The sequence below is a fragment of the Triturus cristatus genome, chromosome 1_1 (assembly GCF_964204655.1).
Source record: "Triturus cristatus chromosome 1_1, aTriCri1.1, whole genome shotgun sequence".
NCBI classification, from domain to species: domain Eukaryota; kingdom Metazoa; phylum Chordata; class Amphibia; order Caudata; family Salamandridae; genus Triturus; species Triturus cristatus.
Genome location: NC_140579.1, coordinates 1,124,974,436 through 1,125,001,281, shown reverse-complemented (window position 1 = coordinate 1,125,001,281; position 26,846 = coordinate 1,124,974,436). Strand labels below are relative to the sequence as shown.

General features: G+C 49.9%; 1 long non-coding RNA gene across 1 annotated transcript in view; it reads right to left on the bottom strand.

Annotated features, from left to right (window-relative positions):
- LOC146871716 (uncharacterized) overlaps positions 1–26,846 on the bottom strand; it is a 100,432-nt gene that overhangs the window by 19,021 nt on the left and 54,565 nt on the right. Inside the window, exon 2 of the long non-coding RNA XR_014981043.1 lies at positions 4,771–4,948. This is a non-coding gene — a long non-coding RNA (uncharacterized LOC146871716). The remainder of the gene's footprint in view (positions 1–4,770; positions 4,949–26,846) is intronic.

Genomic DNA, 26,846 nt, shown 5'->3' with positions numbered 1-26,846 from the left:
CTGGGGGAAGGAGGTGCCGGGCCTGGGCCGCGCGAGTGCGCGTTGCCCAGCAACCAGGGCGCTGGCCGCGTCGTCGGCCGCGCCCCCGTGACGCCAGGAGGCCGCCCAGGAGAAGAAGTCCGGGGAGAGCGGGAGCCTACCCCGCCTCCCCTCTGGCGAAGAGGTGTTCACGTGGCGGTGGGGGCTCCCCGGGAGGAAAGGAGAGCCCCGCGGAAGAAGCCCTGGGTCCCCGGAGGGGGCCCGGGCGAAGACCCGACCGCTGCCTTGGTGGGCGGGGCCCTCGCGAGGTGACGAGAGCCCCGCAAGCACAGCGAGGGAAGAGTCCTGAAGGAGCAGGGGACTGTCGAGGCAACGATCGGTGCCTGTCCCCTGCTGGAGGGAGTCCGAGGGCCCAAGGAGCTCTCCAGCGAACTGGTGAGTGGGGCCTGGGGTTTTGCTCGGTGGGGGTGTGTCGGGGCACATTGCCGGTGCCCGCCCCCAGTGCCCGGACTGGTCCTCCCCGCTGCCCCGTCTGACAGAGGGCAGTGGCAACGAAGCCCAGGAGTTGGAGGAGGGGGGGGCAACGGGGTACATTGCCGGTGCCCGCCCCTGGTGCCCGGAGCCTGCACAGCTGCCCCACCTGTCAGCGGGCAGCTGCAACGAGCCGGCCTCAGAGCCTGGGAGCCCCTTTCAGGAGCAAAGGCTCCCCTTCACAGCACAGCCATAGACAGGGCCTTTCTAGAAGCGGGGGAGTGAGGGGGCGACGGGGCACATTGTCGGTGCCCAGCCCCCCCCCCCCGTTGCACCAGTGTGACTCTGTCCCACAGCGGGACACGGGAAGAAGGGACCCGGGGAAATATTCCCCAAAGAAGGCTCCAAGCCAGAACCAGAGGTAGCGCTTGGTTCCCTGACATTGGGAAGCGCTGTAGGAGCTTGCAAAGTCTACTGCTCCAAGAGCTTGCTATGCTGAATGCTCCCAGTGAGGGCCATATATGAAGCGCCAGTTTGCCAGGTGTAGCACCATGCTATAGTGCCATGTTCAAAGCGCTATGGTAAATGAGGGTTGCTATGCTAATGTTCAGGCCTACTATCACACTAGGATGACCTCAGGTAGTTCATGCCTTCCCTAGGGTGTTTAGACCCCATACTAAAGTGAACTATGCAGATGCGTTTATACCCAGTGATGATGCCAGAAGGTATACGTAATGTATTGATGCCTGTTTTCACGCGCTATGTTTATTTGCCATGCCCTGTTTGAAGCGCTAATAGATTGATAGGCGTAGCCCTATGTTTAGATGCCTGATTTAAAGTGCTAGTCATTTGTTCTGTGCAGCGCTAGTTTCAGAGGCCAGGGTTTGATGTATTGGTGCACTGCCTACCCTAATTTTCCTGCCTAAGGGGATGCCCAGGACGGTCAGGTATATTGTGATGCAGTGAGGTTTCCTTTACAGGGGTGCCGACCTAATGTTCAACGTCATGCCCTGATGTATTTTATTGCAGGTTGCAGCTAATGGACTTACGTTTAGTATCTGCTAGATCGCAATGATTCCGGCAGGGGCCCGATTGGCCCTGCCCTGTACATAATTCCCCCCTGTAAATTTGACCCCGCACCAGTTGGCGCAGTGTAGAGATTACCTGACACCTTGTGGTTTTGGACAATACAATAGTTCTTTTACCTAAACTGGTGTAGTGTCTCTTTTTGTAGTGTGCCTTGTGTGTCGCCTGTGTGTACTGCGTGGATGCTTTGCACATTTCCTCCGGAGTTTGGCCCGCCCGCTCTGCACCACGCTACCCGTTTCCAACAGAGGCACTGCCAATCCAAAACGAAGTGTGCAACAAATGAAGGTGTACTTTGGCAAGTACGCAAATCGGATTTTACTTGCCCCAGAAGGCCACACTCTGGGATCATGTATGTAAAGAAGGAAAAGTTGGTATGAGACTCACAGTCCACAGAGTCAGGCTGTGCTGGACTGTGCTCAGAGAGTAGCGTATGTGGAATGCATGTGCATTTATTTTCTGTGAAAATAAACCAACATTCCCACTGAAAAATAGGGAGTTACAAAACAGCAAAAAAAACAGGGAGAGAGACAGTCCAGTAAAACTCTCATGCAAGCAACAAAAGAAGAGAGAATCACGACAACAAAAAATAGGGAGGAGCGACTCTTCCAAGTAAAAAATAAGAAGTAATGTCACTACCAAATATGGATATTAGATAACATACTCAGAACAAAAACGAAATGACAATTACCACAGAAAAAATAGATATTAAGAGTACTAATGATGTCACCTGACAAGAGATATACTCTTGCCAGATGACATCATTACTGCCAGTGCGTAATTTGTAAAATAATAGGTGCCGGTGCTCACAATTTTTCCTAGGAGGCCACACCCACTTCCCCCGGCTCCTCCCATTTCTTCCAGTTGCTCCACCCACATCTGCCACTGGCACGGCTGAACGCCAGGTGTAATACCTGATCGGAATTTCTGTTAGTGAGCCTTCCTAAAGTATAGGAGGTTCTCACCCTGATTATATTTTGGGGAAAAATTAAAGCAAAAAGTGCATTTATAGCACAATTTTGGCAAAAAGGGTGTGTGGTGAAATAAAACTAATCTATGATCACATGATTTGGGCAAGCAAGGTAGCTGTGTTTGACCTCAGGTGACTCAGTTTTCACACTGTGTACTTCGAGCAGAGGTGACAAGCAGAATCCGTATTTTATTTCTGGCAGCTTTACATGGTGTGGTGAGATCCCAGAATGAGGGCAGAAAAGCACTGCTCAACAATCGAGACTACATTATACTTGTTTTCATGCAAAGGGAGGTTTATTGGATTCACAATGTGTTAAGCCCAGGGATTCCTACCGGGTTCCCTGTGATTCATGGTGGGCAGCGGCAGTCACTAGGTCACGTGATCACCTCTCCTGAAAACTCACTTTGTTTTGTGTGGGCATATGACTCGAGCTTTGAATAAATGAAGAAAAAAAACACCCTAGCACAATTTAAGCAGAACAAGTACACAGACCCCTTTACCATAACAAACATTTGTGAAAGTGGAATTTATTCTGAAATCCATCTGTTGTGCCTCACATGGATTTTTATATTTTAAACAAAAATTGATTCTGCAGAGAATGCAGCAACTATGTGGAATTCATATGCAAAAATACTTTTCTGCTATTAGCTAACCTCCTTCAGCACATTTAAATTAAAAAGCGTTTCCATTTCTTTCTGGAAGGTGGGTGCCGTTTTTAAAAGCTCTTCTTTTTTTCTGGTTCTTTTTACCCCCATCAGCCCATCTCTTCACTCCAATAAATTTAAAAGCAACTGGAACATTAGAAACGGCCTTCTCATACAGATATCTGCAATTCCTTTTGACTATTTCTTCTAATAAATGTGATCTTGTACCCTTGCAATCATGTTTCCCCACATGAGGTCAGCAGACAGTGTGAACTGGTAAAAGGTGCGGTTAAACGAAAACACTACAAAAATGCACAGTTCTCTTTACAAGGCCAAGGCAATAACACATGCATACATACAGAGGCGCAACTAGAGCCAATTTTCGGGGAGGGCTAAGAAAATTTTTCGGGGGGGGCTGAATCTTTAAGCAATAGGCAGAGTGGAGCTGATTTCGGGGGGGCGGAATCTTTAAGCAATAGGCAGAGTGGAGCTGCAGGGGCTCTTAGAAGGGGTGAAACAACAACAAGGCCTCATTAACATGCAAATGGTCTTTTAAAGACCTGTGAATTCCTTGGGTGCGGCTGTGTGTGTGCCCCGGGGGGGCTGAAGCCCTTTGAGTCCAATGGGTGTTGCGCGCCTACATACATATGACACACACATCCACCCCACCCCCCTTCCTCCCAGTGCTAACAATGATTTCCTCCACTTACCTGATCCATGAGGGTGATTCCTGGTCACAGTGGGCCACCGGATGGGTGCTCCAATTAGCTTGTGCACACCACGTGTTAGTTTGCAGTTCAGAATGCCCTGCCCCGACCACGAGCGCTCCAAATGCAGGATTTCAGTCAGTGCGAGGTCATTAAAGAAAGGCTGCTAAGCACTTCTAATCTGCACTGTGACCTTGTGAAACGTTTGTTCTGAACTTTCCCAGCGTGTCTCAGCCCACTGCAGCCATGACCCCCTCCTCAGCCACGATTATCCAATAGAAATGGCATGTAAAGGGCAGGCATGCACTGCTGACCTCACGAACGTGATGATGATGCATGTTCAAAATGCCTGGACCAGGGTGGGCCAGCGTGCGAAGACCCACAAACTGAGGCCAAGGAGAGCAGATACATTTTTGTTAATAATTACTGGGCCTGCTGCCCAAGGGAAAAACAATCTTATAGACCCGGCCCTGTAAAATAAGTGCCGGTGCAGAGCACTGGAAAGCACCGGCACAAATTAAGCACTGATTACTGCTCATTCATTTTCAGTATCATTATGTCACATTCATTTTTGGTAGTGACATTACTCTTTATTTGTTTTTGATTAAGATTGTGATTGCTGAATTTGTCCCCTAGGACTGGCGAGGGGTAGACCCAACTACAACAGGTATAGTACCAGAATATCGTAGTGCTCATTGTCTGACATAAATATTGTGTACTAAGCCTAGTTTACAATAATGTCGCCCCACTGGAGTTACTAATAGAATTCTACACCCAATATGATAATGTTTTTGTAAACAGAATTCTGGACATAATCGTGTTAGATGATATTTCTGAGATACAACCCTCCATAAAGTCAGGGATGACGCAGGACAGATCAGGCCAATGCTCTCTGCGGTGCTTCACCCACCTGGATGGTACAGCAGGTCCAGGGTCGTTTCTTGAGAGCTGGGTGTTGATAGCTACAAGGTCCTCACACACCTTGGGCAGCTTCTTTCCTTTAGACAATATTCACGAAGGAAGCAGTCTCTGGGCCTTGCTTGTGGATCTTTTTCCTCAATGGTCTGCTGCACTGTGTATGGACATCGCTGAAAGGAAGACGACACGCAGTTAAGTTTCCAGCTTCCTTTATTAATGTCTAGTCTCCCAGCTCCCCGGCAGCAACTGCCGATACCACCACATTCCATGATCCACGCAGGGAACACAAAGAGAGGAATGCGCACGAGATCCAGATAGCACGAGATCTCAACACCCCACCCCCCCCTCCCTTCACATGGAAAACAACGAAGAAACGAAAAAGTATCTAACATAAAAGAAAAACATGAAGAGATCAGAAACCAACATAAATTGCAAGATTGACAAAGTTGGCGAACGTGTCGAGAAAAATTCAATACCTAATGTAGTCCAGGAATCTAGTGGGAACAGCCCTTGTTCTTAGAGGGCATTGCCGGGCAACAGTGTCCTTGGTAGGAACGGGAACCCTCGGACTCTCCACCACAGGAGGCAAAGCAATGCAAGAAGTGTGAACCCCAAATTTTCCTCTTACATACTCAGCTTTCGACTCCAGCACCATTGAGACAGCACACTTGTTCCAGATCTTTCCATTCTCCAACACCACAACATGGTCTCTCACCTCCCTCACTCTAACTGGAGAAGAAAACCGAGAGGATCCCTTGCATTCCTCACCCAGTCCCCTTCAAACACCAGGGATACTCTGACACATCAGATGCATACTTGGATTGAACAGCGGCCCTGACATCAGCTACCCTGCCTAGCCTCTGCAGATCCTCCTCCTTCCTTGATATCCAGTCTTTGTTGAGCTTGGAACCAGCCACCCTACCCCTTAGCAAGGTGAAAGGAGACATGCAGTACTCGAGTCCAGTGCAAGCCATTGACAAAAGCCAACTGTAATTGATCCTTGATAACACGGTTCAGGCGTTCAACCAGACCGTTGCTGCGGGGATGATAAAGGGAAGTGAGGGTTCGAGGCATGTGGGCTGCTGAATTCATATCTGTGCATAGATCGCCGCCTAGTGTTGGGTCCGGATGTTTGCACGTTGTTGTCCTGGAAGAGTCTTCGAAGTATCCTGAGATAGGTGACTCCTCCCCTGGACCACAGTGCGCATGGGCATCCTCTCCATCCTCAGATTGTTTTTTTCCGCCATTGGATTCGGATGTGCTTATCTTGACTCAAGTTAGGAAAATTTAGTTTAAGGCCAAAAGGCCTTTAGTTTTCGTCGGTACTGTTCCCGCTCGGTATCGACAGCTTACTTGCTAGTTTAGCAAACTTATCAAGTTTTTTCGGATCCGTTTAATCTGACCATCGACCTTACATCGACGATGGAATCGAGGACCCCATTCAAACGGTGTCCTGTTTGCCACGCCAAATATCCACATATTGACGTCCACCCGGTGTGCAGCAAATGCCTCTCGCCGGATCACGACGAATCGAAATGTATGGCCTGTGCCCGATTCCGATCCAAGAAGACTCTCCGGAATCGACGGGCAGCGAGATTAGAAGCGCAGCAATCGGCACCGGCCCCGACCAACATCTTCAGCACCGAGGACGAAGATATTGAAAGCGTGGAAGACATAAACTCCAGCCCCGCTTCCGAACACGATTCCCGATCGGAAGACGCCGATGAAGCGCTTTTTCACAGGGAAGAAGCCGACGATGAGGTAGGAGACTACGATGAGGCCTTTGGGGCCGAAGAAGATAGCTCTGGTGAAGAGCAGGGCCTACCCGTCCAAACGGAGGCTATCAAAATGCGTCAGTCTACGGCTCCGGTCGAGGGATCGCCTTCGGGCCTTACCCGAGATCAATCCCGCAGTTCTTCGGCCCCGCCTTCTGGCGCCGGCCTCGAACATCCAGCGAGAGCCATTATTACCGAAAAAGACTGGTTTCCCTTCAACGAAACCGAAACCAATCGTTGCACCGGTTCAACAGAAACCGAAAGTGAAACTGGCAGTGGTCGGCTCGAAGACCTCCACTCCTTCGACGCCAGCCAAAACCATCGGCTCCGAACGCACAAAAAGGGATTTCGGCGCCGAACTCGCTGCAGCGGATGTCGGCACCGGCCATCGGTACCACCAAAGCGCCTCGGCCCCCGGCACCAAAGCAATCGGCCCCGACCACCAAGGTTAAAATGGCCGCTCCATCGGAGTCCACTTCGAAGGCAGCGACTAGGGTCCAGTCATCGACGCCGTCGACCGCTACTACCTCTCCTCGACTCGATGACCCTGTGGCTCCGAAGAAGTCCACGCCTACCTCTACAGAACCACTCGGCACCAAAGAACCTTCGGCGTTCTCGGTGCGACAAGTTGCAGCGTCATTGCAACGCATCAGAGAACAGGCAGCCCTCTAGTCCACGTCGGGCTCCGACCCGAAAAAGGCACCTTCGGCACCAACCAACATCACTTTTGGTTTGCCGCCGTCCACAGCGCCAAAAATGTTCGAGATCCGAACACGTGTCACCCAGACAAGGTCCCCATCTACTGGACACTCTCCTACTGGGCCTTCACCGTCCCAATTCATCGACGCCGACACCGGCAGACTCATGCTCCGAAAACGGAAGGTCACGCCAGACCAGGCTTTGGACTCTTACAGAATCCCTCTAAAGCAGAAACTGCCAGCAGAATTGGAACCGGTTCTATATGAACGCCTGCACACCTCCTATCCAGATCCATAGTCCTTTTCTCCGACGCCCTCCGACACGGACGCAATGGAGGATTACATGGGTGATGATACCACCTATCCCAGGGATATAGATCCTGAGGAGCAGCAGGACCCAGATCAAGCTTGGGATGACCCTGCAGACCCGGGTGCCACAACAGATACCCAGGACACGCAGCTTTACGGCGCAAAAACATCTCCCACAGAGGACACTGCTGCCTTCAATGCCCTCATAGAACGTGCTGCAGCCAATCATGGAGTGCAACTCCACTCTGACACAGTTGAGGACGACTTCTTGGTGGACACTTTCACCTCCTCAGAGAGGACTGTCAATACTCTGCCCATGTTAAAATGTGTTCTCAAGCCAGCAAAGGACATTTTCAAGGAAACAACCAGGGCACGGGTGATAAACCCCAGGATTGAGAAAAAATACAAACCTGCGCCCGGGGACCCTATGTACATTAGAGGTCAGTTACCTCTGGACTCCATGGTGGTTGCTAACGCTCGCAAACGAGCGCACTCGCAAACAACTGGTGATGCTCCTCCCCCGGACAAAGAGTCCAAGGTGCTGGAGACCTCCGGTAAAAGGATTGCAGCCCAAGCAGCAAACATCTGGCGCATTGCCAATACACAGGCACTCCTGGCTCGCTACGATCGTTCACACTATGACACGCTAGAGTCACTACTCCAACATCTACCAGACGAGTACAAAGAGGCAGCGGAGCTCCTCATCAGAGAGGGACAACTTCTTACAAACGCATCCATTAAGTGTGCACTAGATGCTGCCGACACAGCTGCTAGGGCGATAAACACCAGCGTCATGTTACGCCGACACGCTTGGTTAAGAATCTCCGGATTCAAACCTGAGATTCAAAATAACATCCTAAATCAGCCTGTCAACCCCGACTACTTATTCGGACCAGAAGTCGACACCACCTTAGAAAAGATCAAAAAGGACACTGACACTGCAAAGTCAATGGGGGCTCTGCAAACGCAGACATTTCGTACTGGCTCCTTTCGTAGCCCCGGAAATAGGGGAGCGGCTAGAGGACAGGGGTCACAGCAAACATACAATAAAAGGGGCACACAGAGTACCTACGATAAAAACAACAGAGGTGGATATCGTGGCTCCAGCACCAAGGGCAGAGGACGTGGTTACGGCAACACCAGGTCCTCACCCAAAAACAAACAGTGACGCCCTCTCCCTTCCCCCCGACCACATAACGCCTGTCGGGGGGAGACTCCAGCGGTTCCTGTCCACATGGAATACCATCACCACGGACAGGTGGGTCAGGGATGTTATCCAGCACGGTTACTGTCTCGAATTAACCTCCACTCCACCCACAATACCGCCAAAGCACCGTCCTATGTCCTCAGAGCACTTAGCATTATTGCAGCAGGAAGTGCTAAGTATGCTGCAAAAAGGTGCAATAGAGGTCGTGCCCGTCCACCAGCAAGGGACAGGGGTGTACTCTCTGTACTTCTTAATACCAAAGGACGGGTCACTAAGACCTATACTAGACCGGAGACCCCTCAACCACTACATTCTCTCAGAGCATTTCCATATGCTCACCCCTACAGCAGGTTCTCCCGCTACTCAGACAGGGAGACTTCCTCGCCACACTAGACCTCAAAGATGCGTACTTCCACATCCCCATACACCCGTCACACAGGAAATATCTCAGGTTCACTATTCAGGGGCAGCACTACCAATTCAAAGTCCTCCCCCTTCGGTGTGACAACAGCACCCAGAGTTTTCACCAAGTGCCTAGCTACAGTGGCTGCACATCTACGGAGACAACACATTCACGTCTACCCTTACCTGGACGACTGGCTTGTTCAGGCAAAGTCAGCCCAGCAATGTGCCAACCACATGTCCCTCACCATTCACCTTCTTCACAGTCTGGGATTCTCACTAAATTACCCAAAATCACATCTCCAACCCGCACACGTACAACAGTACCTAGGTGCGACCATAGACACTCTGGCAGCCACAGCTCAGCCAAATTTAGTGAGGATCAACAGCATGCAGATGCTGATTTCAAAGTTCAAACCTCAACACTCCCTTCCTGCGCGAGTGTTCATGCAGTTGATAGGCATGATGGCCTCCTGCATTTTCATAGTTCCACATGCGAGACTACATATGCGCCCGCTTCAGGAGTGCTTGGCACGTCAATGGAATCAGGCCCACGGGCAATTAAAAGACCTAGTGTTGGTGAGCGGTCGGGCATACAACTCTCTGCATTGGTGGAATCCACAAAACCTTGGCCGACCGTTCCAAGAGCCTGTTCCACAAATAATACTGACGGCGGACGCGTCTCTCCAGGGATGGGGAGCTCATGTACTCAATTACACAGTGCAGGGACTATGGACAATACAACAAAAGAAGATGCACATCAACCTTCTAGAACTGATGGCAATCTTCCTGGCAATGAAGGCATTCAAAGTACACTTGTGCAACAAAGTCGTGTTGATCCGGACGGACAACATGACTGCCATGTACTACATACAAAAGCAGGGAGGAACACACTCTCCACAGTTGTCTCATCTGGCTCAGAGCATGTGGAAGTGGGCCATTCAGAGGAACATATTCCTCATAGCGGAACACCTCCCCGGACAGGACAACCAGATGGCGGATCTGCTCAGCAGACACAGCCACCAGATGCACGAGTGGGAGCTACATCCGTCAGTACTCCTACCGTACTTCCAACAGTGGGGTCATCCAGAGATAGACCTATTCGCCACACACGAAAACGCAAAATGCCAAAGCTTTGCCGCCAGGTTCCCACATCCACAGTCGCAGGGCAATGCGATATGGATGAACTGGTCCGGCAGATTTGCGTACGCTTTTCCCCCAGCGCCATTGATACCGCTGGTGGCACGCAAACTGAGACAGCACTCACTGACACTCATCCTAGTTGCTCCCACATGGGCGCGCCAGCCATGGTACACCACCTTTCTAGAACTTTCCGTGGTGCCGCATCAAAGGCTGCGGATCAAACCTGCACTCTTAACGCAGAACCATGGCGAAATTCAGCACCCAGATCCGCAACAGCTGAACCTGGCAATCTGGCTCCTGAAGTCTTAGAGTTTGGCTACCTAAACCTGCCACCTGACTGTATGGAGATCATTAAGGAGGCCAGGAGACCCACTACCAGAGCCTGCTATGCAGCTAAATGGAGGAGGTTTGTCATCTACTGCAACAACAATGACATTAACCCGCTAGACGCATCCATTCAAAATATAATCTGTTACCTCTTACACCTATACCGATGCAATCTGGCATACACCTCAATACGTATCCATTTGACCGCAATATCAGCCTATCTCCAAAACAGGCAGCACCTCTCCTTGTTCAGAGTTCCTGCCATCAAAGCTTTCTTGGAGGGACTTAAACGAGTAATTCCCCCAAGACACCCACCAGCACCGGTGTGGAACCTCAACTTGGTCCTCACCCGACTAATGGGTCCACCCTTCGAACCTCTCCACTCATGTGAGATTCAATTCCTCACCTGGAAAGTAGCTTTCCTAGTGGCAATCACTTCGTTAAGAAGAGTTAGTGAACTCCAGGCACTAACCATTCAAGAGCCATTCATACAGGTTCACGCAAACAGGGTCGTACTTCGTACCAACCCCAAATTCATGCCTAAAGTAATATCACAGTTCCACATGAATCAAACTATAGAACTGCCTGTTTTCTTTCAAAATCCACAAAATGTAGCGGAGAGAATGCTCCATACACTAGATGTAAAAAGAGCCCTCATGTACTATAGACAAAACTAAAGTCTTTAGGAAGACAAAACAACTTTTCGTTGCCTTTTCTCCACAACACAAGGGCAACGCCATTTCCAAAGCAGGTATAGCCAGATGGATCGTTAAATGTATTCAAATTTACAGGAAATATGTAGAGCAGCCACATGGTCCACTATACATACATTTACCAAACACTACTGTGTAGATGTACACTCAAAACAGCAGGCAGCTGTAGGACAGGCTGTTCTCAAACTCTTTTTCAGACCGCTGCAGCTGGCACTGGTGGCCGCCGCTAATAGGAGGTACTGCTATGTATTCTATGCACAGATATGAATTCAGCAGCCCACATGCCTCGAACTGAATATGCTACTTACCAGTATGCATCTGTTCTTGGCATGTAGGGCTGCTGACATTCATATCGCCAACCCTCCTCCCCGGCGCCTGTAGCAGCTGCAGCTCTCAGAATTACTGTATAGCATGGTCATCACTTTCTGTATCTACTCCATCACTGCCACAATGGCGAAAAACAATCTGAGGATGGAGAGGATGCCCATGCGCACTGTGGTCCAGGGGAGGAGTCACCTATCTCAGGATACTTCGAAGACTCTTCCAGGACAACAACGTGCAAACATCCGGACCCAACTCTAGGCGGCGATCTATGCACAGATATGAATGTCAGCAGCCCTACATGCCAAGAACAGATGCATACTGGTAAGTAGCATATTCAATATGCTTCATGCCATGCTCCTTCAGAAATTCCTGCATCTTCACGGACACCAACTGGGTGCCGTTATCAGTCACCAACTCTTCCGGAAACCCTTCCCGAAGAAAAACATCCCTGAAAAAGTTGATGGTTGCAGAATTGATGCCATCAACAAACCTAACCTCAGGCCATTTAGACATAAAGTCAATCAACACCAAGGCGTATTTGGGAGAGTTTCCCATCCCACCAAAAGGACCGGCCACATCGAAAGCCAACTTGCACCAGGGTGAGTTCTTCATGGCTATGGGATTGATGGGAGAAGGACAGGTTACTTGGGCTTTGTCACTCAAAACACACGCACCACAATCACAAACACAGTGTTCAATGGACCTGTCAACACCCGGCCACCAGAAGTCTTCTCTAACCCTCCGTTACAAAGCACGGATGCCCAGGTGACCTTCATGGACCAGATTCAAAACCTTATTGTGCATGGTCACACGTACAACCAATAACCCACCTCTCCGCAGAGTCCCATCCACAATGGACAACTCATCGCAAACTCTCTTGAAAGGAATCAGTTCAGGAGCCAGATTCATATTGTTGGGCCAGCCATGGACCACAAAGTCCATCACCTTGGAGATCTCAACATCCTCTGACAAAGCCAGCTTCCAATCAATTTCAGACAAGGCAGCTCCAACAGTGTCAGCTACCGCACCAACAGCACACACCATTTCCAAATCCTCACCCACAGTGTCGAGAACAACCTCAGTGAGGGGTAACCTGGACAGGCAATCGGCTATGTGATTCTTCACACCAGCCATATACTCCAGACGGTAATTAAATTCATTTAGTCTGTACTACCACTTGGCTATGTGTGGAGTGGCCCTGCCACCACCCTTGGTGGTAAAATGATCTACCAATGGTTTATGGTCGGTTCTTAGAACAAATTTGTTCTCCCACAAAAAGTTGCGGAAATACTGTACACCCCACCACAGGGCCAGGGCCTCCTTCTCAATCGTAGAGTAAGTGTTCTGCACTCCCCGAAGTGCTCTAGAGACAAAAGCAATGGTCTCCTCCATATTGTCACACCTTTTCTGCAATAGAACAGCCTCTAGACCCACATTGCTTGCATCAGTGGTAACAATGCGGCAATCATTAATGTTAAATAACTTAAGTGGCTGTGCCTGCACAATAGAATGCGCATGAGATCCAGATAGCACGAGATCTGAACAATCACACCTAGATCGCAGTAGCCTGGCCTTCTCTGGTCGCAAATTGTGGTCCTGGCTGTATGTGCACTGGAAAAGGTCACCCGAAGCTGATGCGTAGAGCCTGATTCTCAAAGCTCGTCAAGGGGGAGGGTGGAGCAGCATTTATACTACTCAGTTAAGTCCATTAGCAGATAATACAGAGCAGATGAGTAAAAGCCGAACACAGGCAGGGTGGTGTAGCTTCCAGGCCACATGACAACTTTTCTCTTTACATGGAGTGTCAGAGGATCAGTGCATGTTGGGTGCCTGTGGACCAGAAGATAAGGCATAGCAGTCCAGCTACGTGCCTTGTATGTCAGCGGTTGATTAGACATGGGATTCAGTTAGAAGTAGTCAATGGACCAATGGGCAAGTCTTGGTGGATCATTGCACAGCTGGTGTCAGTCGTCCAGTGGACAAGAGTGTTAGCGGATCTGTGAACATAGGTGCCAGTGGATTTTGAGTGGCAGTGAGGAAGTGTACATTGGGTGACTGCGGTAAACAGACATAATATCGAATAAAAAATATCGCCAGGACAGAATATCGAGTTTTTAATATAGAATGGACAGAATATCGAATTGCCAAAATATAGTGGTGAAGAATATCGAAAATCAGGTAAGAAATATCGATTTAAATAATATAGAAGTAATATCGACAGTCATAATATAGTTGTTAAAAATGTCGATTTTTTTTTTTATAGTGTTTTAATTGTTAGTATGTGTGTTAAAAGTATGTATTAATTTTGGAATGTATGTTTTGAATATTTTTAAAGTAATGAATTTTATGTTATTTAATTTTTGTGTAATTTAATTCCGTAGCGGGTTGTGGGTTTATAGGGGATTAGGGTGGGAAGTAATTTAATTATAGTACATTAAATAATAATTTTTAGGAATTATTAATTATTTTTAATTTAATTTTGCGTTTTACTTCTGTAGCGGGTTGTGGGTTTATAGGGGAATAGGGTGGGAAGTAATTTAATTGGTATTAGGTAATTATTAACTGGTATTGAAAATTAATTGGTTGTTGATTAATTATTAATTGGTAAATAATTTGTATTGGTAATTAATTTGTATTAATTGTTTAATTGATAATTATGTTAATTGTATTAATTTAATTTTTGTAGTGGGTTGTGGGTTTATAGGGGAATATGGTGGGAATTAATTTAATTGTAAATAATTATTGAATTAATTTTTGTATATTGCTAATTAATTTAATCTTAAGTATTAATTGGTAATAATTTTATTTATTAATTTGTGGTATTGAAAATTAATTGGTTGTTAATTAATCATTAATAGGTAATTAATAATAAAATATTGGTATTTATAATTAATTCATTATTAAATATTGTGTGATTGGTAATTAATTTTAATACTTTTTTGGTATTAATAATTTATTTATTTTTAATAAAATATTAAATTATTTTCCCTACTATTGCACTCACTGGAGTGGGAATAGTAATTTTTACCCCTACGCTATCCAACGCTTTCCCTACTATTGCACTCACTGGAGTGGGAATAATAATTTTTACCCCTACGGTATCCACTGCTTACCCTACAGTTGCACTCACTGGAGTGGGAATAGTAAATTTTGCCCTCCCGCTATCCAGCGCTTTCCCTACTGTTGCACTCTCTGGAGTGGGAATAGTAATTTTTACCCCTACACTATCCAACGCTTTCCCTACTGTTGCAGTCTCTGGAGTGGGAATAGTAATTTTTAGCCCTACTCTATCCAATGCTTTCCCTACTGTTGCACTCTTTGGAGTGGGAATAGTAATTTTTACCCCTACGCTATCCAACGCTTTCCCTACTGTTGCACCCTCTGGAGTGTGAATATTAATTTTTACCCCTACGCTATCCAATGCTTTCCCTATTATTGCACTGTCTGGAGTGGGAATACTAATTTTTACCCTCCCGCTATCCAACGCTTTCCCTACTGTTGCACTCTCTGGAGTGGGAATAGTAATTTTTACCCTCCCGCTATCCAACGCTTTCCCTACTATTGCACTTACTGGAGTGGTAATAGTAAATTTTACACGCCCGCTATCCTACGCAAAAAATATTGCATATTTTTAATTAATATTACGTTAATATATATGTATAATTTTTTTTTTTAACTTTAATTATTTATTAATTTTAAAGTAATTTAAGTATGTTTCAGTTAATTGTATGTATTATTTCATTAATTTTACATTAATTTTAAGACATTTAAAAAATTCGATATTTTGACTAACTATATTTTTTACAACGATATTTTGGATTCTATATTTTTGTACTTACCTGTTTGGAGATAGGGCTTCGATATTTTGGCATTCTATATTTTTACTTCGATATTTTGGCAATTCGATATTCTCCTTCTCGATATTTCGTCAGTGATCCGGTGACTGCATATCAATGTAAATGGACGGCTCCAAGCCTCAATGAGTCTGTGAGCACTCATTGTGGCTGAGAGTCATCCATGGCTAGTGCTCCCTTAGCTGGTCTCGATGAGACTTTTGTGATAGAGGTCCACAGAGGGGCCAAACACTTTGGGAATATCCTTACTCGAGCTGTACACTTCCCCCGGCATGTTTTTGTAAACATCCAGAGCATCACATAAAGCTTATGTGAATTGAAGGCAGCGGGCTGATTTTACATCACTGTGTTCTCTATATTATACAACAGGCCCAGTTAACACACTCCGCATGTTCATTTAATTAGGGGGATGCATTTTACATGAGGATCAGTCACCAGGCACTCACAGTGTGTGCCAAAGAAGCTTAATGTTAAAAGGAATTGTAAAGTGAATTGCATCAGCCAGCAGGCAAGAGACATAACGATGCTGATGGTGTAGAATAAAGGAACACAGCAGGAGCCAGGGAAAGCAGTATGAAATATGAATTACACAAAGAAGAGAACGAGTGAACATTTCAATATCTAAGAACTGTGTGATTGATGGGGCCTCGTTCTCGTGTCAGACCAGAGGTAAGGGTCTGAGGAGGTCTTGGAAGAAAACACAGAGAGGGACTAGGAATGCTTTAAGGTCCAGCACACAAGCTCCATAGGATACTATGCAATACAATAGGTATGCAACTCCTAAGAAGGGAGGAAGGGAAAGAAAATCTAGGACGGGGGAACTGAGGCAACAGATTGGGGGATCTGATTGCTCAGAAGCAAGAGCCCTCACACACCCAGGTGGGTGTCATGCTTCATCATTGGGCGGCTCCTTGTTGGGTAGGTCCTGCAATGCCCAACGGACCCTTCAGGGACTGTGAATTATGACATGATTTTACAAAACTTTCTCATAAATGTATTGATTCATGCATAACTTCGCTTTGAATTCTGGTTCAATATGCTGTAGAATTCTGTATTTATTTTCACTTGTTTCACTTGCGCTGTTTAATCTGTTTTCATAAACACAAATTGTTCCCCTCTACATTTAGGTGCCGATTCTGATCCTGTAAAACCCGGGTACGAACCGTCGCACGGAGCGTTTTCTCAGTCCGACTCGTACCCGGGAAAACCACCTTACAAACCCGCAAGTACGATTCGTACAGAAATACCATTACCGTACGAATCGTACAAAACACCGACCGGCTAAAATATACCCACAATTCCGATCCGGGACACCGCGTACGTGACGTCCCGACGGAGTCAGGCAGCGTTTTACGAACCAGCAAGTACGATTCGTGCCTACGTCACTCCGCACGTAGCATTTTTTACGGGAGTCAAAAACTGCCGGGAAATTGAGGAGGACGCGAGGAAGGAGCACCTGTACACGACGGACAGCCATGAACCCCAACCTACGTGTCATCCCGGCCCTCATAGCCTACGACCTGGTGCACAGGAACCGACGCAGACGCCGCAGAAGGTCAGAACAACACCCAGGGGCAAAGGTGGGGGGCAGGAAACATAACCCCCACCCAAGGCAAAATGTATACATGCCGTGTACATACCGTACCTCCAGGGGGGACGTGTCCACCAAGGCCTACGTCCCGCCACAACGGAAGTGGACGTGGACGCGTCCCGTCACCACAACAATTGTGGTACGCACCGTACCCACGCTTTTAAGGTCGTAACATGCCTACCCCTACGTCACCCCAACATTGAAGGTACGGCCCGTACCCAGGCCTTAAGAGCGTGGGTACGGGTCGTACCACGCCTACCCCTACGTCACGGGCCGTACCCACGTTCTGTAGGCCTGGGTATGGGCCGTACCCCACCATTCTTGGGGTGACGCAGGGGTACACGTGGTGCGACCGTACCAACGCTCTGAAGGCCTGGGTACGAGCCGTACCCATACGTCACCCCAACAATGGTGGTACAGCCCGTACCCACGTTCTGTAGGCCTGGGTACGGCCGTACCCCTACGTCACCCCAGCATTGGGGGTACGGCCCATACCCAGGCCTGAAGAGCGTGGGCACGGGCCGTACCACCATTGTTGGGGTGACATAGGGGTAGGCGTGGTACGGCCCGTACCGACGCTCTGAAGGCCTGGGTACGGGCCATACCCCTACGGCACCCCAACATTTGGGGTACGACCCGTACCCAGGCCTGAAGAGCGTGTGGGCGGGTGGGTGGGTGTCGTACTACGATCCACATCAGTGGACAGAGACATAGGGGTGGGTGCCTATCACTCCCAGCAGTGCCCAGACATATGAGGGTTGGGTGCAGAGGACTCCCAGCAGTGCCCAGACATATGAGGGGTGGGTGCCTATCACTCCCAGCAGTGCCCAGACATATGAGGGGTGGGTGCAGATGACCCCCAGCAGTGCCCAGACATATGAGGGGTGGGTGCAGAGGACTCTCAGCAGTGCCCAGACATATGAGGGGTGTGTGCCTATCACTCCCAGCAGAGCCCAGACATATGAGGGGTGGGTGCATATCACTCCCAGCAGTGCCCAGACATATGAAGGGTGGGTGCCTATCACTCCCAGCAGTGCCCAGACATGAGGGGTGGGTGCAGAGGACCCCCAGCAGTGCCCAGACATATGAGGGGTGGGTGCAGAGGACCCCCAGCAGTGCCCAGACATATGAGGGATGGGTGCCTATCACTCCCAGCAGTGCCCAGACATATGAGGGTTGGGTGCAGAGGACCCCCAGCAGTGCCCAGACATATGAGGGGTGGGTGCAGAGGACTCCCAGCAGTGCCCAGACATATGAGGGATATGTGCCTATCACTCCCAGCAGTGCCCAGACATATGAGGGGTGGGTGACTATCACTCCCAGCAGTGCCCAGACATATGAGGGGTGGGTGCAAAGGACTCCCAGCAGTGCCCAGACAAATGAGGGGTGGGTGCAGAGGCCTCCCAGCAGTGGACAGAGACATGGGGGTGTGTACATCATCCTCCCATTAGCAAAACTCCATGGGTGCATGAAGGTATCCACAATGTGCGACTATGTTGATAGTGCCATGACAACACATCACTGACAGCAGTGTCCCACTCCCATGAGGATGGATGTCCTTCCCCCACTGCATGACACACCACATGTGGGTGTGATGACAAATTACACATGCATACCCACCCCTGGCGGTGGCAGCACAATACACACACTGAGATCATGCAACAAGACTGTATCCTCTTGTTAAACCCCACTCAACTAAGAAAGCCTAAGGGAACACACACGGTCACCCACATTCCAGGACTGATAGGAATGTACAGGTGCTGGGGCTGCCAACAAGTTGTTGCCTCCCATGGAGGGAAAAGGGTGGAGTACCCACAGATACAATGCCCACAATTGTCAGTCAGGTGTCCAAATACCCTGCAGAACAAGTAACACGTGTGCTAGGCTGGGAGTACACACATGCATAGTGCGGAAAAGGGACCATGTCCACATTAAGCCATGGCAACATACTCCATACACAAGTACAGTGACTACCAAGGATGGCACAGACGATGCAGGCGGAGACATTGCTGAGCAGGCATGGGCAAAGTGAAGGGATCCCTCACACAGCAAGGTAATATAGACACAGGTCAGCACAACAATTGGGAAACACCCTGCAGGGAAGAAGTCAGGTGTCACAGAGGAACGAACACTCCTTGGGACAATGTCACCATACAGTAAGAGCTTACATGACCAAAGATTATTTGCAGAGACCTTGTGATGGCACGCAGATACCAGGGTCCTCCCCATGAGCAGCACACTACAACATTTCCCAGACACCGAACACATTATCACCACCCCAACTCAGGGAGCAGCAGCACCAACAGCAATACCAGAAAAGCATTTGTGTGCAAATGAAAAACAAAATGCTTTATTCAGCATAAAAAAGATTGGATTTGAAATGTACACTATATACAAGGCCCATAGGCCAGTCCATATGCGAATTCCGGGGGGGAGGGGGGGGGGATTGGACATTGGGACGTGTCTCCCCTAGCTTGCCTGCACAGTTCAGAGTTCTTTTCCATCCACAGGGGGGCATCATGTGGGGGGGGAAGGACCAGGCACCGCAGGGACAGGAGGGGCAAGGGTAGGTGTTGTGGGTGCAGGGATGGAAGACTCCACCACAGGGGGTGGGGCAACGCCAAAGGTGGTGGTTAGGATGGCGCTGCACACGGTTGCAAGGTCTCCCAGCGTCTTCCCTGCACCCGAAGGAACCACAGGCCCCAAGGAGGGGGGGGGGTCGGAGGGATGGGTTGCAGAGCTACTGGGGGAGGGTGTGGACAGGGGGCGGGATTCAACTCCCCTGCCTGGGGACTTCCTCGACCACTTGCGGGGTGGTGTCACACTGGGGCTGAGGGACTGACTGGCCATGAAGGACTCTTTGTCCGACTGTTGGGCAGGGGAGCGGTTTTGGAGGAAGTGGGTCGTGAGGACTGCGGACTCCCACTGTGGCTGCGTGGCTGCCGTTTGCCCCCCGACCCAGTGGGTGTGCCTACTTCCCCCTGTGTGTGCGTGACTTGGCCTTCCCTGTTGGTGTGCTGCCTGTGTCTGGTGGGGTGCGTGCATGGGGATGTCTGGGTGTGCTTGGGACAGGCATGGGAATGGGAAGTGTGGATGGTGCAGGGGTAGGGGGGACGGAGCACTGCAGGAGACCCACTGCTGCCGTCAGTGACGAGTCCATGGACCTCAGCAACATCCTTTGGTCAGACATCGCTGCTGACATGCCCTCCATGTACGACACCATCTGTGTCAGCAGTCTGGTGTGGCCATGGAGGACATTAAGCAGCGATGTCTGACCAACCTGCAACTGCCGCAGGATGTCCACAGACTCGGCATTGACGGCAGCAGGGGAGACGGGGGCAGGGGGTGCGGTGCCTGGCACGAAAGAGACATGTGGTCGCCTAGCACGGACAGAAGGGACCCGAGCAAGTGGGAGGGCGGTGATGGGAATGGAGGGGGCGGCGAGAGATGTACTGCTGCTTTCAGCTGTGGGAGCAGCCTCCGCCCCCTCTGGGAGCTCAGCCTCGGACCCGCCAGCGTCATAGTCGGTGTTGGGACTGGACAGGTCCTCCGCCTGACTCCCCTCGCCCTCCGTGCCACTTGCTGCGCCAGACTCCCCGGCACTGGTGGCACCGGTGCTGGATCCCTCCTCCATGTCCGTGCCGGTGTCTCCCTCGGTGTCCCCCGACGATGCTGTGGGCAAGGTGAAGAGACAGGAAATAATCAGACACCTGTATACATATGACACATGAGTCCAAACTACATAGGTCACAGTGCATAGCATGAAAAGCATCATGAGTAACATCTACAATACTACGCACATATGTAGGCCCTGCACTAAACAGTTGGTTGACCCACCATGCCACTTTGAAACAATGGAGAGCATGACACAACAGCAAAGAACTGGATATCGAATTATACAGAGAAGCTAGTGTCTGTGGACAGTCGAGCACAGCATCTGGACCACACACCGTTGCCAAAAATGGATGAGCAGGAACCATGTCTTTTAACTTTTGACACATGCTGCAAAGTACAAACATTAAACCCTGCACAACATGACTGGGTCAATACTTGTTGAGTGTCTGTTCCGACTATCATCACACACAGGCAAGACCTGGCAAGGAGACATAAGCTTTGGACATGTAGGCCTTGCCCGCACAAACCCCCCCCCTACCTGAGACAATGTGATTGAGACAGAGGAAGGACTTACACCTCTTAATTAGGGATCACAAAAACGGGTTCCATTAAATCCTAATTGCACTCTAACTACCCCTCGTGGGGCTGACCACACATATTATTGACAAACAACCATCATCAGATAGTTGTACACAGACATACAGGCACTGGCCAGTGTGCGGATGCACAAGCCACATTGGGTCACCCTGTACAGTGTACACATGTAGCACACTTTACGTAAATACAAATGAGGCAAGGGTACAATGCCACAGAGGCCAACCTATGCTGAAGACACCGAGAATGTCCACAGTGTTGGATGACACACATGATTCCTAGGAAAAGGTGTCTCAGGGGACTGTAGTGGCCACACTGCTCCATGGTCCTGGATAGATCTGACTGCAACAGGAACAACCGTCCCCGCACTATGCATATCTCCCCCTCATGCACATCATGTCTGAGGCCACAACATCGGTTATGCATGCTCCAAGGCAGTTCATTTTAAGCCTCACACTTCTATGTTGAGACTCTGCATCAGTGCCAACAATCATGGACCCCCAAATGACTGAACTGGACAGGGCACAGGCAAGGTCCCAACACATGTCACAGACCACCCCCACCCATGATGCTGCAAGCATTGGGCACTTGGATTAACTGCCAGCCTAGATTACCTTGTGCAAGAGTGACTACACACAGACCAGGGAACACATGTCAAGGAGGGGAAGGGAGGAAGAACAGGACCGGTTGACTTTGGGGAACAGGATATGCACTGCACAAATAAACCCTGGCAGTGTATCCAGGCGACTGAGCACTTCCAAAAGCCACACAACAAACACACATGTACCTACCCCCTTCCTGCTGCTGCTTCTCCTGTAACCGCCTATCCATGTCAGGGAAGACCACCGCCAGGACATGCTTCATTTGGTGGGTCAGGTGCCGGCGCCCGCCGTGTTTGCGTGGAGGTGAGTCCCCCAGCAGGACCCGGGCGATCCTCCTGGTCCAGCACGGATATCCTGCCAGCATTTCCTCACCTGGGCCAGGTGCCGACTGTGACCCTCCACCGACCTCACGACCCTGACGGCCCGCTTCCCAATCTCCCCCTTGGCGTAGGCGGCTACCTGTGAGGATGACAAAGTGAGACAACATCAATACACCTGCTCCATGTCACAGAGACACACATTAGAACAATTGGGCTTGTTTGAACAGGGCATAGTATGCAGCCAACTCATTGCACCTTTGTCATAGGGACATTATCCTCTGGGGAAGGCCAAATGCACTACGTGACATTTAAAGTACACAGGTGGCATGAGGGGTGCGACAGAATCAATGATCATGGCTCACACTGTGCATCACAAGCAACACCAGGATTATGGACAGCACCTCAAACAGAGTCACATGCCCCAAGCCACTGACGCAACCTCAGCGGAGTACACAGACATACACAGGCACAGGACAATCACCTGCCATTGGCAACTGCGGGTACAAACATCACTCTGCACATGTGCCACTTGACTGGGGAGAGTCACAGGTGTGGGGCTAGCTCAGCACATCAGACACACAGCACGGCTCCTTGCTCACATCAGATGGGTAGGGCATATGCATCCTCCATGCAGCTGGGGTGCAACACTCCACATAGACACTCACCCACATGACAGGGAAATTACACACACACACCAATGTCCAGGGGCCGTACACATCATTTGGACACTATCACCACAGGTACACTCAACTCACACACATCTGTGGGTACAGACACCTGTCACACTGGGGGGACCACAGAATCACATCAGGACTATAGAAACAACATTCCCAAGAGGATTAGCCAGGCTGAATGTGGCATGCACCATGCAGTGATTGTCACAGTAAGCACAATGCAAGTGAGGAGTGCAGATATGAACCACATCAGGCTCTGCATGGGAGACATAAGGCATTCCCCCCCCGGGACCCACCATGAACAACATTGCATGTCTGTCACACCTGGACACAATGCCAGAAGTGACAGACACAAAAAAGGGGCACAGTCACAGCTAGTGGAGTCAGCACTCACCTGCTCCCCTGGTCTCCCATACAGGCAGGGGTACTGTGGGAGGATGACGTCCAGCAACGCCTCATTCTCTTGGGTGAAAGGCTGGGCCCTCTCCACAGACCTGGACATGGTGCCAGAGGAATCACAAGCAGCAGCAGTGATGTGGAATGAAAGGTTGTGCAGGCAAGTGTTCTCTCATGGGTCCTGGCTGCCTTATATCTCCCTTGCTTGGCTGTTTCATTTACAGGAGTACAGAGTGATTGGTCAATTTCATTTGCATCCTACGTTTCCTCCAATCCCTTTAAACCTACCCCAGTGAGGGCCTTTGCATGGTTCAAAATTTGAGCATGATGTCAAGTCAACAACCACTTTGCAACATAGTATATGTCTCCAACCGACTTTTGCTGGCCACCTGATGAAAAAATGTGAACTGGAAACTCAGTCTCCATGACAACCAGCATGCATTTAGGCCCTTATACTTGTCCCTCATGTGTCCCCTATGTAATTTCACTATCCACACACAGGTACGGTGCGTTCCACACGTACCCCTAGGGCACCACTACTCCAGTGATACGGTCCGTACACGCGTGTGTAGGGCCCATATCACTTTGGTAGTGTTGCCGTAGGCGTACGCCATTGTGATACGGGCTGTACACGCGTGTGTAGGGCCCGTAGCACTATGGCGTACGCCTACGTCAACACTACCATAGTGCTACGGGCCCTACACACGCGGGTACGGCCCGTAGCACTAGGGTAGTGTTGGCGTAGGCGTACGCCATAGTGCTACGGGCCGTACATACGCGGGTACGGCCCATATCTCTATGGCGTATACCTACGCCAACACTACCCTAGTGCTACGGGCCGTACCCGCGTGTGTAGGGCCCGTAGCACTATGGTAGTGTTGCCGTAGGCATACGCCATAGTGCTACGGGCCGTACATACGCAGGTACGAGCCGTATCTCTGGCGTACGCCTACGCCAACACTACCCTAGTGTTACGGGCCGTACCCGCATGTTTAGGGCCCTTAGCACTATGGTAGTGTTGCCGTAGGCATACGCCATAGTGCTACGGTCCGTACATACACGGGTACGAGCCGTATCTCTATGGCGTATGCCTACGCCTACACTACCCTAGTGCTACGGGCCGTACCCGCGTGTGTAGGGCCCGTAGCACTATGGTAGTGTTGGCGTAGGCGTATGCCATAGAGATACGGGCCATACATACGCGGGTATGAGCCGTATCTCTATGGCGTACGCCTACGCCAACACTACCATGGGGATAGGACCAGTGTGTACACGTACGTGTGTACGGTCCTTGCACACACGCGTACTCCTACCCAAACCCCATATTGTGATACGACCGTACACACGCCCTCAGAGCGTGTGTACGGTGCGTTTCACAGCTTACACTGGTGATAGGAGGCGCACAGGAAAGGAATGGAGGTGTATGACTCGCACAAGGATGGACATCAAGTCATTGTCAGTGGAGTGCATCATGTGTAGGGCCTAGGTGTGTCAGGCAGTGAGCTGGCACATGTCTCCTCATGTTTTAACCCAATAGTTGTGTGATGACCTGTGTACACATGTCATGTATGATGGGGCACCATGTGGCGCACTTCCCCTTCACACCTTTTACATGTGTGCATGTATTTCAAACTTGTCAAGCACTGCATCACTGGCATGGCACAGTCCCCAACACCCGCAACTGTCCCCTGATGCCAGGTACACGGATGAGGACACCTGACATCTCACTACCAGCGTGCCACGATGTGACTGTCATGTGTGTGTCATGTGTTCCCATGATCTTGCTGTTGGTGTTCCGTCAACGGCATCTGCTGTAGCTGCATCCAACATGTGTCTTGTGTGTAGATGCCCATGTCACACTATTACGCACACCAGGACACATGTGGACTAACACGTGACGTGTGTCTGTATGCATCTAACAGGGACTTGCGAGCTTAGGACATATCTGCGTAGTCTCAATGTCTGTGTGATCATGTTTGACATGTACCCCTTCATGGCAAGGTGTGTGGTCTGTCCTTTTTCCATGACATGTGACCTGTGCGTCTAGCTTGCCGGCAGCTGTCTGTATGAGATGACATCCTTCAAATGCACATATGTGGATGTATGTCACTCCTGTAATGTGTCTGGCTGTTCACTCACACTGGCCCACAGCTACTTTCATGGCATGTCATGTAGACCTTGACAATACATGTTTGTAGCTGGCTCTTGGTAGGAGTATCACCTGGCTGGCATACGTGTGCAGGATGTATTGCACAGACCAGACTCTGTATTTAGCAGATGTGTATTAGATGTTGAACATGTGCTCAATTCATTGACATTGGTGTAGTAATGTACTCAATCTTTGTTATTCCTTCCAATTTTCTGCAGGGCACCGCCTCTCCCCCGACCAATGCCAGACTTGGCTGCCATGAGGGAACGTGACTGCATACGCCGCTACAGATTCCCCCAATGGTTAATTGTGGACCTGACAAACAGGCTGGCACCACACCTCCAACCGCGACACAGTTATCCGACTGCGCTTACGCCCAAGATGAAGGTGATGTCAGCCCTACATTTCTTTGCCACCGGTACGTTTCAATTGACCATAGCTGATGTGGGTGGCATGTCTCAGGCCATGTTCAGCCGTGTCCTGCATGATGTTTTAGAAGCCATGTTGGAGCACCTGGATGAATTCATGAGCAGTTGACAGGTATCAAGGGTCAGTTCTATGCCCTGGGAGGGATGCCCCATGTAATTGGGTCCATTGATGGGACACATGTGACTTTGGTTCCACCACAGGCACAGGAGGTAGCCTTCCGTAAACATTACCACTCCATTAATGCCCTTGTGGTGTGTCTTGCTAACATGGTGATTTCCCATGTCTGTGCACGTTTTCCAGGGTCAGCACACAATGCCTACATCATGAGGCGTAGCAGGGTGCCAGAAATGATGCTGCAGCTGCACAACGAACGAGCATGTCTTGTTGGTGAGTAGACTGTTTGTCCAGTATTCAGCGGTATCTTAGTATGTGACGGCATCTCCTGACCCACTTCTTTACATGATGTTTCCATGTAGGGGACTTTGGCTATCCCAACATGCCATGGCTAGTGATGCCTCTCCGCAACCCGAGAACAGCTGCAGATCACCGTTACAACAACGCCCATGGGCAGACCAGGCGAGTGATGAGGAGAGGACGTTTGGCCTCCTGAAGAGCCGATTCCGGTGCCTCCACAAGACCGGCGGGTCCCTCCCATATGCACCGGTGAAGGTCTGCAAAATCTTCCTCGTGTGCTGCATGCTGCACAACATGGCAGTGGAGAAAGCTGTGCCACTCATCCTGGATCCTGATGAGCAGGAACATCCACCCGTGGAGGATGACGGCCTTGGTCACGAGGCAAGTGAGGAGGAGGAGGAGGAGGAGGAGGACATCCGGAGTCAGCTCATACGCAACTTCTTCTCATCATGGTGAGTCCCTGGGTCTGAGTGTGCACGCTTTGAGCCTTGTGTGGCATGTGTTGCAATGTGTGTGTCCAGCTGACTGTATG